At 33.0% G+C, this 12,169-nt stretch overlaps 1 long non-coding RNA gene across 1 annotated transcript; it reads right to left on the bottom strand.

The window, feature by feature from the left end:
- Window positions 1-3,166: 3,166 nt before the first annotated feature.
- On the bottom strand, window positions 3,167-12,030 carry LOC136767003 (uncharacterized). The gene is made up of 2 exons (XR_010821797.1): window positions 11,891-12,030; window positions 3,167-3,367 (listed from the first exon to the last, which is right to left on the bottom strand). It is a non-coding gene; the product is annotated as an uncharacterized LOC136767003 (long non-coding RNA).
- Between the last annotated feature and the right edge of the window lie 139 nt (window positions 12,031-12,169).

Below are 12,169 nucleotides of genomic sequence, written 5' to 3'. Positions count from 1 at the left end.
TCCCAGCTTTGTGCCAGTGTATGCTACTGTGCTGGTAAATGTATGGGCCAACACCATAAAATCCCATCAGTGCTGTCAGTGCCCTTGCATTCAAAATACATCATGTTAATCATCCTGAAAAGCCAGCTGACAATGATAATTACTCCAAAACTATCACATCGCTACTTCCACACAAGACAGTGTGGGCATTGCACTCTACAGTCTACAGACACACATTCTAATCATGAGCAGGTATCCACGTTGCACACAATGTGCTTCCCATGCACTATACTCCTGAGTAAAGTAAACTCATCTGATGACTAATATGTTTTCAGGTCAGACATCTTGTTTGTTTTCAACACAGATTTCACTGTTTGCTCTGTCTGATCCACCACTAGTGTTGCCCTGTCTGGCATGATTTTAACTGTGGCATGGTCCATTTTCTTCTAGTCTCATACAATATTCCCTTCCGTGGACTTCAGAAACCATATCATCTCCACACTCTTATTGTAGTCATACCAATACTGTGGGGATCAGCTAACTGAAAGGGGTTACAGATTGCCTTGTTTATATATATATATATATATATATATATATATATATATATATATATATATATATATATATATATATATATATACATATAGCCAATTGTTTGAATTACAGCTGAAGGAAACAATTTTGTTGGTAATTTAAGTATTAAACAGATACATTAGTGGCCTTTTTTAAGCAGATGAAATGCATACATATAGGTAATCATAGTAATCAATAAAAGGTACACACATTCTCTTCTAAGCTCACTTCAATCACCTGCAATCTTTAGTTACCTCCAGGCTGATTTAGTGTTAAGCAATCCCTTTAAAGATATTGCTGATAAATACATATAAGTTAATTAACTGTAAACAGGGTATCCTTTAAAGAAAATAATAATAATAACTCTGCTGGTGATGATTGATGGTAAAGTTCCCTTCTCAAACAGTTAACTTGCAATGCTCTAGCCATTTCAGTTTCAGTTTGACATTTTGTTTTTAATGAAACAATTTATGAGCGTTCAATACCAAAAGAAATATTATCTCTGGCTCAGGTTTCAGATTCTTCACACCTCTAAAAATAGCTATTAAACCAAACAAACGTACTGTCCAGGTAATGTGAGAGAGAGAGAGAGAGAGAGAAATAGAAAGAGATAGATTGAGATTGAAAGAAATAATAAATCTTTGAATAAATGAAGAATAGGGGAAACTTAAGAAATGTGCTACCTTCACTTAGGTTCATGAGTGCATCTCTCCTCCTCAATTAGCTCAGAAGGTTCTAAATGGAAAAGTAATATCTAACATCATAACCACCCTGAAGAAATCAATAGGAACTAATAAAATGGTATAAGGAAATTAATTAACATTGCTAACTAGATCACAGCACTATTCTTTGATCTGTTACAGTCCAAACTTGGTGAGATAATCAATCCTGGTTCTTCAAGGCTTGTGGGAGAGTGATCCAAAAACAGTCAGAGTCAGGGCCCTTCTCTTAATTATAATTGTTTTAACCATCAATAACTTAAATGCATACAAACTGTACATACACATATTAAATACAACATAGCTAGGTGTTTAAATACAGGTTTAAAGGCAATCACTTCTTCTAAATGGAATACAGTTGACTGTAACATAATCCAACTGTTTGGGAATATTGAAGAATATGCTAGTAAAAGGATTGACAATTTCAGTCTTCCCCATCGATCTAGAGTATACAGGAATAATTTTTCACAACACATAAATACCAGTATTAACTCGTATGCATTAAGGGTATTATTAAGTTACAATTTTGTTTTAATTAGATGAACAGAAATTGAAGCCAGATTGTAAGTCTGTTCAATCCATTGTTATGGTAACATGCAGCAAAAAGAAAAATGCTGTATGTGCTTACAAAACCAATCTATCTATAGCAAAGCAAACGTAGAGCTTTCACTACAATTTAGCCCTTTGCCATTGTCACAAATGTCGTTACTGCCATTATTTGTAACAGCAAGCAGAAATATGTATTACAGAAACATGTTTCTTTTACCATGAAAAGTTTATACAGACATCCTGAGATGTGGACAAGGTTTATTTGTTGAGTGGATAGATTGTGCTAAAATGGCAAATTATTTATCACGAATTTTGATGGGGATTTTTGATTTTTGATACAGGGACAGTACATTTTACATACTTATTTAAGAAGTAGAAAACTGACTCATAAACTTACTCCTCAATATGGAAATGAAAACCTTGTAAATCAGTTTAACTATAACAATGCATTCGGGTATCCATAATACTTAGTAACAGGTATTTATATTTATTGAAGAGAGCGACAACAAAAAAGTGGGAAATTGTTTGGATGGGATTATTTTATAATAATCAACTATAATTGATTATTTAGAAGACTGACTATTATATTGACAAATAAAACTGCATCATAGCAATACAAACCTCTACATAATCTACCTTTTTGTTGCTTTCTGTTTTAAAATGTGAAAATGTGTGGCATACTGATTGGCCCATAAAGAAATACAAAAATATGATAAATTCAAATTTAGAGGCCATTTTTTGGACTCTTCTCTGTAGTAGAATAAAACGAAATCTACATTACAGCATGAGTCACATTGCTTTGTCCCATCCCAAAGGATTGCCCGATCTCTAAACAACACAGCTCCCAGCTTTTCTGATTATAACATTTGTGATGCACTTTCCCTTCATATCATTTGGATGCAGATTATCTCCTACCTGCCTGTTTAGTAATATGAAATTGCTGGCAGAAGGTCCCACTCTGAAGATGCCCTCAGGCCTAGCTGCCGAGACTCCACACATGGTGGCGGGTTGACAGCAGGCTGGTGGCAGTGCAGAGGAGGAAATTTAATTACTGCTCTCAGTGTTCAGTGTGTAAACAGCACAAAGCCAATGATACGGTTAATTAGAGATTAGAATTTCAATGAAGGGGCATCTACAACTATAGAGGATTTAAAAAAAAGAACAGGCTTAGCAAACAAAAGAGTGACAAAGCCATAATGAAATAATGGAGTGAACTAAATACTCAATACAGAGCATTATTAAGATTTCTACCTAATACTGTGCATCACAGAACAATGAAAATGTGCTTCTCAGTACACTGTTAGATAAAACACAAAGTGTAAAGCATTAAGTAGTCAACAAACACATCATTTAAGGTCATTTTATTCCTTCAGATACCAATTACATGTTATAGCACTGCAAAAACATTGGGTAGGTTGGTCAAACAATATTCTTTTTTTTTTCATTTTGCGTAATGAAAAACCAAATAAAGATTAAAAGCATCTAGATTCATGTTGAGCTCTCGATGATGTCTTCTATCATTCTTCTATTTTTTCTTACTCCACCTGCTGAAATGACAAAAGGAGAAATGCCAGCATCCATTTGGGAAAAGGTAGCTTGTCAGATAATCTTGACTCCATAATAGCAATCTCCTTATTGCCATGTTTCAGAGCAAGCTGGACCAATTTATTCAAGTAACATCAAAATGATTAAATAAATAAGAAAACCATTTAACCATTAGTGTATTGATTTATTTAGTGGAGAAGGGGGTTATTTTTGGAAATGCTGTGTGCTTAGCAAAATATTCAAGTGTACTCCGCCATGGTTTTACCTTCATGACACACCTTCCACAGTTTCTGCAGAACAGCAGACTGTCAAGAGGAAAACTTACAGATGTAGTTTCCTGTGACAGCATGCCAGCTGAAGCAATGTAAGCAATGTGAGGATGTAAGCTCATGTGGTTGTGTAGTGTTGTGCAACATATTGCCATACAATATGCTTTAATAGTAAGGATTTGTCAGGGCCAAGCAGTGAAATGTGTTTTTCTCTGAGGCACTTTAAAGCCAAGCAAAAGGGTATGTGGTTTATTTTAAATACCTCTATAATAATATAGTCTTGTGAAACGGTGTGCAAGGATAATATATATCACAAATGTTTTTGTCATTTGTACAGAAATATTGAGTATTCATTATGTCTGTGTGTGTGTGTGTGTGTGTGTGTGTGTGTATATATATATATACACACATTAATTTTGTAGCCGCACTCTCACTTATTCAGTATTTAGAGGATCTAAATTCCGAATAAGTGAGAGTGTGGCTACAAAATTATTTGGGACAGTGTCTCATGGGGGTGAAGACGCTGTAGTGCACGGATGCTTTCAAGTTATATATATATATATACACACACACACACACACATATTATATATATATATATATATATATATATATATATATATATATATATATAGCCAATTCTGAAATCATAAAATTATGCATAAATATATGTATAACTTAGGCTGTTAGAAATAACAGGGGATTACAGGAGATGCTGTTATCAGTTTAATACTGTCATTTTTAGTAGTATATTAATTGTTAGTTGTTAATGATTAAGTGTTGGATTTTGTTTACTTTCTCTGATGTACAAACATATATATATATATATTATATTTCTGTCATATACAGTTAAGAAATGATTATGCTAATAACAATAATCCATAACTGCACCCTCATTATTAAATGGTTTATTGAGGTTATATTTTAAATTCTCATTTTCAATAGCAATTAAATTAATTAAATGTGCATTCTCACTATATAAAACTATTTTACAATTCATATTTCTATTCTGTCATATTCATTTAAAACTCTTGTCTCAAAGCCTGTTTAATATACATTATTTTAATATGGTGTTTCATGTAAAATTCAAAACGGCCCTAAATTAAGTTAGCACACCCCACGCCCCCTTAAACATCAATAAATATATAATAAAATCACTAAATACATCGTAAAAAGAGTTTTATTTTGTTTGAGTAATATTACATAAGAAAGAGAAACGAAATGTGTTTTGTAACATGTAAGCCACCTTGCAGACTCCAATAAACACAGCTAAATGGGGGGAAAACAATGTTTGTATATAAAGTTCAAATACATTAGTATTGCAAAACATTTTTTATCTAGGTTGAGAACCTTCAAATGTTTACTGTTGGTTTTCCTTGCAAACAATACAAATCAATATGTTTAACACAAAGAGAAATAGCTGAACTTATTTAGGTAGGTCATTTTGTCACGGTTTGCTGGACAAGAACAATGCAGCTTTCTAACTAATTTGTCTGTAAACAAATGAACCTTACTGGGCAAATAAGGGAACCAAATATGAATTTAATAAAATATGTAAATGTATCTGCTTCACTTAAACCAAACAACTACAGTATTGTCCTCTGGGGTGGATTTGTGGCATTCATGAAACAAGGCTGTCCATCGCCTCTGGCATCGTCCAATATAATCACCTGCCAGTTGCTAAATCGCCCTCAGGGACCATAATATTGTGCTATAATAATAGCCAACTCACTACAGACATGATACATTTTTTCATATGACAAGACAAGTGTTATACTGTGACTCAATTCACACCAGGTGTGACACACATTTGTGATATTATAACAGCATAAATTCTAAAATGATACAGCATCCCTATAGCAGATCATTGGAAGACCTTGAGTCTGTTACCACACTCTGTATCAAAGGTAACAGACTCATAGGTAGACATTTTGAAAATAAATTAAAAGTGCTATCTAATTGTGCAACCTCATTGCTCTTGTTGGACAGATCCACAAAATAATCCAGAGTATTTGCATTGCTCCCGTGTTGATTTGTTGTGACACTAAGCCCTAGATCAAATCAAAATTGTGCCCTACATGCAAATTGCAGATTACAAATGTGTACCCTATCATGGATGACTATGTTGTCAGAAACCTATTTTTACTACTTCCAAATAAATATGTGATACATTTTTCTTTTTGTCTAGTCCTATATATAATAATGTTTACATTTAGAAAGTAAAGTATCCACATTTAATTATTTATTGAATAGCTTGCGATGGATGAAGATGTATGAAGTTTTTCAGCCATTTAAAAAGTAAAGAATTAGAAAATTTGCTTTTCAATTGTGCTGGTGTTCAAGTGGTTTTACTTTCCAAAAAACTAAGGAAGTAATTTATTGAATATTGAATAGATTTTTTTTTCTATTTGTTTCCTAGGTGGACAGTTAATTTATTTTTTCAGCTCATCCCTACAATCAACACAAATTATAATGTTATTTAAAAAAATCTTTCACTATAATCTGTCAATAATGTAATTGCTTTAGATACAGATATTAACTGTAATCAATTGTTTTATTATAGTATCCAAGGATTGGGTGGCTCAGTTGCTTAAAGCCACCTGGCCTGCTTGGTGACTTACGATAGCTTTCCCAAGGTGTTGGACAGGCCTTCATCCAAACCTGGATATATACATTAAATACAAAATACTTCAACTATATGTCTATCCATAATAGTTTAAGTATTCACACTCTTTGAAGCTATTTATTCTATTGATTTCTAATAACCTTATACCTTTTAATTGTTGCATAAACAGGACTTGTATGAAGAACAGTATTCTTAACAAATCATTACCCTCAGTAAAACAAGCTTTTTAAAATAAAACTCTAGTTCTGGCACATTACTTGTTTAACAATCTTAAGAAAAAATATAATGGTATATAAATGATGCAACTCGCTGTGGTCAAATCTGAAACCTAGTAACAAATAATGATAATTGATTTTTTCTTCTTCATATTATTAGTATTATTAATAATAATAGTATTGCTTTTAGTAGTAGTAGTAGTAGTTATAGTGGTTGATGATACGATAAAGATTATTCTTTGAATAATGTATATGTGCATCTGTAGAACTCGAGATAAAGTGTAAAGAATAATTTGTCTGTCTGAGTTCTGGCAGTGATGTCGTTTCTGCTTTAAGTCGCCATACTGCGTTTTTGATTGTGTTTTATGTGCCCACTCCTTTCGTTTGGCGAGTCTGCTCAGCGTTTTCCGAGTAGTTTGTCCAGTTTAAACCGTCTGATCCAGGCAGGAGGCGCCAGGTTATCCCGCGGGAATTGGAAAGTCAAGGACTGTAGCTTGAAATGCAGAATAATGTAATTCTATCCGGGCTGAATTCAACCTAATTACAGCAGGACCAACAACAGGCAAAGTCTTGTGAATGAATATTGTCAGGACTAACACGGACTCATCAGCCTAATAATGGAATTCTAGAGTGGGAGTCTTAAAATCAGCCCTACAGAAGGCGAGAATCAAAGTGACTTCTGTCAATCTCTCTCTCTCTCTCTCTCTCTCTCTCTCTCTCTCTCTCTCTCTCTCTCTCTCTCTCTCTCTCTGTCTAATATTTCGCAGCTTAGGCTAATTAAATTCACCTAGTTGAACGTTTCGAAACGTTTACATTTCTTAAGTAAACTTGAATTCAAACTGTTGTATGCTTACATTTATTACATTTCCCTGAGGCAACTGATACCATTTTGTGCAAAGTTTAAAACCTCAAAAGAGCCACTTTGTCTTTACTACATTAATTTATAATGAAGTGGTTAGTCATTGATATAAAATTCCAAAGATAATAAATATAGAATATTCATTATTTTTCGGATGTGTATATTATAACCTGGTCCAAAATTGTTATGTATCAGAAAATATACTGTTATGAAAGTTAAAATCAGCCCTGCAGCCAAGCAGAACTTTATTTTTTCCTTAGCATTAACTGCAACCTATATTTAATTTAAATTCTGGCGGGTGTTTTTTTATTTTTTTTATTATTATTTTCAGAATGATCTTCCAATCCATTACTTATTGATTTTATCCTAGAATATATAGTTTGTGTCTGCGAATAAAAATCTATTACATTGACAACATCATAACCCGTTAAATAACAGATATATCTAGCTACATATATAGATAACTAGCTGGTTAACTGAATGGATATATAGATACATGTGTGTACTTAAGTGGTCAGATTAATAAATTACGTATTGTGAATTGAACATTAATTTTAAAAGATTCCCTAAAGGTCCAACAATTCTAATACACCTTCAACATCGTTATAAAATGCTATATCTATATCTAACTATATCTATATAAATGTCTATGGCCTGAACCTAATGTATACTTTGACCTACTTGCCAATCACAAATTGCAAACTTGCACCCTGTTTGTTTTAATGTGAAGCCACTTTCTACTATACATAATACATAAATAAACAAGCATGAACGGGTACAAGTGTGTCATACTGAATGCAGTTGATCGGTCGAAGTTTTAATCTTATCCAGGCCAAAGTGTGGAGTCATTGTGAGCCATCACTTATGATTAAGCACAGTAGAGAAATGAGATAACGTTTTCAAACCTGATGTTCTGTTAATCATTCTGATCAGTAGAACTCACCCTCCGCAAAAGAAAAATAATAAGAATGAGATTTGATGGGGAATGCGATTTTCTTTACAATGCACCTTCCTTGCTCTTTTGTGAAAACATATGGTGGTCGTTTCCAATCCTTCTTAAATCGCTGTAAAAACATTGTACATACTAAGGGGCAGCAGGTCGCAAATAACCCGTGGAAAAAGAAGGAGAAAACTGTGACAAATTCGCGTTGTCTCTGCTTTGTTGGTACTTTATTACCCACCAGACTAACACTGCCTTGGGGTACCAATTCATCACAGCATTAGAAACACGCTGGAACCTACCTTAGACAGACCCCTTGGGCAACCAGCTAAAGGGTTTTATATTAAGATTTAAAAAGTATTTGTTAATATACGAAAGTCTTGTCAATAACTGAAAATAGCAAACATATAGGGAACCAATAAATAAATAAATAAAACACCCACGTAAGAATTCACATTTAATACACATGTTAAACATTGCTCTCAGCACGTCGCTCCACATACCCTAATGCGCGCTCATATTTATTAAAACAAGCTCTATGGCGGTTTGATCATTGTGCCATTATTAATATAATATTAAGGTAAACTATTGTATGCATCTAAACGCAACAGGAATTAATTACACGGTATAGAGATTTACTTCGTGTTGTTATTTTGAATGTGTGTGTTGCCTTTACTATAGGCCTCCTATTGTGTGCATACAATCTCGGCTCACTGTTGCATGAATAAAAAAATATTAAAATGATTTTTATTAATAAACCCACAACATTCCCTTGAGCAAACCATTGCTGAAGATGCTGTATTAAAAATAGTTTATAACCATACTTTGACTTTATATTAATTAGTTTAATTTTAGCAGGGACGGTTAAATGCATCTAATTAAATGAAACACGGGTTAGGTAGGCGCTAGCTGCCAGGTACTATTACAATATTGCTTTTTAGTACTCAAAATAATTAAAATATAAACTAATTAGGATATAACATTTTGCCTCATTGTTCAATCTGATTAGTATTTAGCATTTGCTGTTGACGAAAATAACTCGTTAGAAACTGAAACGTCAGAAAGCACCGTGAAGGATCGTTTTGCTCTTTTGAAACTTAATTCAATAAAACCCAATAACACTGCGCTGCCTGAGAAGAATACAATTAAGAATGGCTTTAAATGATCCAGATTCCGCACAAAGAATTAGACAGATCATTTATCAGAAAAGCAATTATTTCATTATATAATCAGAGTAAAGTAAAGAAAAAAATGAATTACCTTAATAAAAAATAAGTCTAAAATTACTGTCAGAGAAAGACCATAATAAATGAAATGAAGGTAAGGAAAATAAAACGATGCTGGCGGAATTATTTCAGAATGGATACTTGTTACAGAAAACAAACCTTACCTTATTTCAATGACGAATCCTGTAATTAAGATGATATTTCTATCCGTTTTTCATTACTACACGTTACTGTTCCTTTTAGGGTGTGAAATATGTATTGTTCAAAGTCACATTTCAAATAAGAAATTTATTTTATCTTCCAGAGAGGGGGAGCATATGTGGACTTAAGTTAAATTACTGTAAGTAATTATTATTATTTTGTACACATTGCAATATTTTTGTGTTTACAATGCTTTGTTATTTGGGTATATAATAATAATAATAATAATAATAATAATAATAATAATAATAATAATAATAATAATATACCCAAAGAACAACAAACTGTAAACTTAGAACTTTAAATTTACAAAGTATTATTATCATAATTATTTATATTATTTATATAGCACCCTTAATACAAAAAGTTCAGAGTGCTTAACAGGATAAAACAGACAGAGAATACATAAGAATTAGACTTAAGAATACGACATAACACAAATACAACTACATTTAAGACCGTCAGAAGGCAGTAAAATTATGAAGTTAAAAAAAAATGCTGCTTTAAAGTAGTACGATTTCAAAAGGGTTTAAAAAGAGGACACCGATTTAGCAACCTTAATCTCATCTGGAAGACTGTTCCAGAGTCTTGGGGCCTTAACTGAACAAGCAAGCTCCCCCTTTAATCATATTTAACTGTCAAACACATAGCTGTCACAATTAGAGAATAATACCGTAATTACAAAGGTTTTTCTTCGTAGTTCAGTGTGTTATACACTTTGAAACGCTTTAGAAGAAGCACCATGTTTCATGTTTCTGCTAAAATCACTTGCCGAAAGTCTGTACCGAGGTGTACTCCATGCTTTTATGGCCCTAATATGAATATGCTATATATTCGATCACACTTAAGTAATGTAGACACGTATTTTGGAAATGTTATACCCTGTTCTCATTCCCATCACAATTGAAATATGAATCAACTTTCATTATTAATATAGATTCGAATACACACAATTGATTTTTATACATCCCCCTAGCCACCCCAAGCGCCCGAGAAATATTTTCCTTCGCGCAAAATACGAAATAAGTGCGTAATAAAACGATGATATATTAAATTCGTTTTCCCTGTGTTGCAGATTTATTATAAGCCATTTTTCATTTTTATTGAATTGAAACTGAGCTCTCTTTCGTCCTGCTTTAGGCGGAGAAAGGTTAAATTACTTGTGCCAATCAGCGCAGCTGTTGGCCAATCACTTAAATGGAATGAAAGGGGATTTTTTTTCTTCTTCTTAATTTTATATAAAGCTTCAAGCCAAATGAGAAAATAACTTTTCAGTACAGACTTTCTAGGTCAGTTATAAGATTTAATGGAAGGATTGATTTAATCATTTACCATCTTTAACAAAAAGAATGCAAGAAGGAGAAAGGATATCGTGAAAATAAAATGATTATAACAGAACGTGATAGTTGTTGGCTATACAAACTTGTTTACAATAAAGTTATAATTAAGTCATACGCCATTAAGGAAAAATTGTAAATAACCAACTGGCTTAGCACCATTTCTCCTCTTTTCAAAACGAAGGCCGATTGCTCAGTGCTGCAGGTGAACGTGTACTTTGTGTATCATCTTAATTCCAATCAATGGGCACAGGCTTCCTGGAATTAGATGGATTATGCAACAGTAACTTTTATTTTAAAATGACAGCATATTTTGTTCATTTTTAAATATAAATTATCAAAACAAACAAACACACAAATAAATAAATACAAATAATCCAATATAGTTGATTTAAAAATGTTTACAGGTTACTGGTACTATGTCAAAGAACCCTAATAAAGAGTTTATGGGTTTAAGGATCACTCATCATTTATATTACAGTTGGATGTGCAATGAACAGTAGCATTTACTTAGTCGTAGCATTTACTTATGACATTTTTCCTACCCACTTAAAATGAATTAATGAATAGAAGAAAGAACTTAAACAAAAACCGCTCCATCAACACATGCTTAATGGTTACTGTTTTTGTAAATTTAAAATATATTAATAATTTGCCTTTATAGATAAATGCATACGTGTGTAGGCAAACACGCAATTAATGAAACCCTCCAACAACGTTTTACTGAAATATCAGACAAAATCAACCTATTTCGAGCTAAGTGATAATTGTGTATCTGTTCTAGTAATCAATGAAATCTCAGCATCAGCAAGGATTGCATCCGGCTAATATAATAAAAAAGAAGCACTCTTACTTTCGTTATTATCATTTCGTTGTAGAGCAACACACGTTAAAGCCAAGCAGAAACAAAAATGAGGTGAAATTCATCGAAGGTATAGCACGCAGGCCCTATCATTGATGACAGCATTCTTACATTCGTCTGTGGGATTTTTTGTTTTCAATATTTCAAACAAAAGCCTACCTAGGAAAAATGTGGTGCTGCTGCTTTAAGGAAAGGGAGGGGGCAGGGAAACCACGCCTATCTTGAAATGCGGTGGCCAATGAATGAGCGAATCCCGGGGTTTTGGCAGAA

This window comes from Amia ocellicauda, chromosome 13 (assembly GCF_036373705.1).
Source record: "Amia ocellicauda isolate fAmiCal2 chromosome 13, fAmiCal2.hap1, whole genome shotgun sequence".
Taxonomy (NCBI): Eukaryota; Metazoa; Chordata; class Actinopteri; order Amiiformes; family Amiidae; genus Amia; species Amia ocellicauda.
The sequence above is the reverse complement of the archived record's forward strand: the minus strand, read 5'-3'. Positions and strand labels throughout refer to the sequence as shown.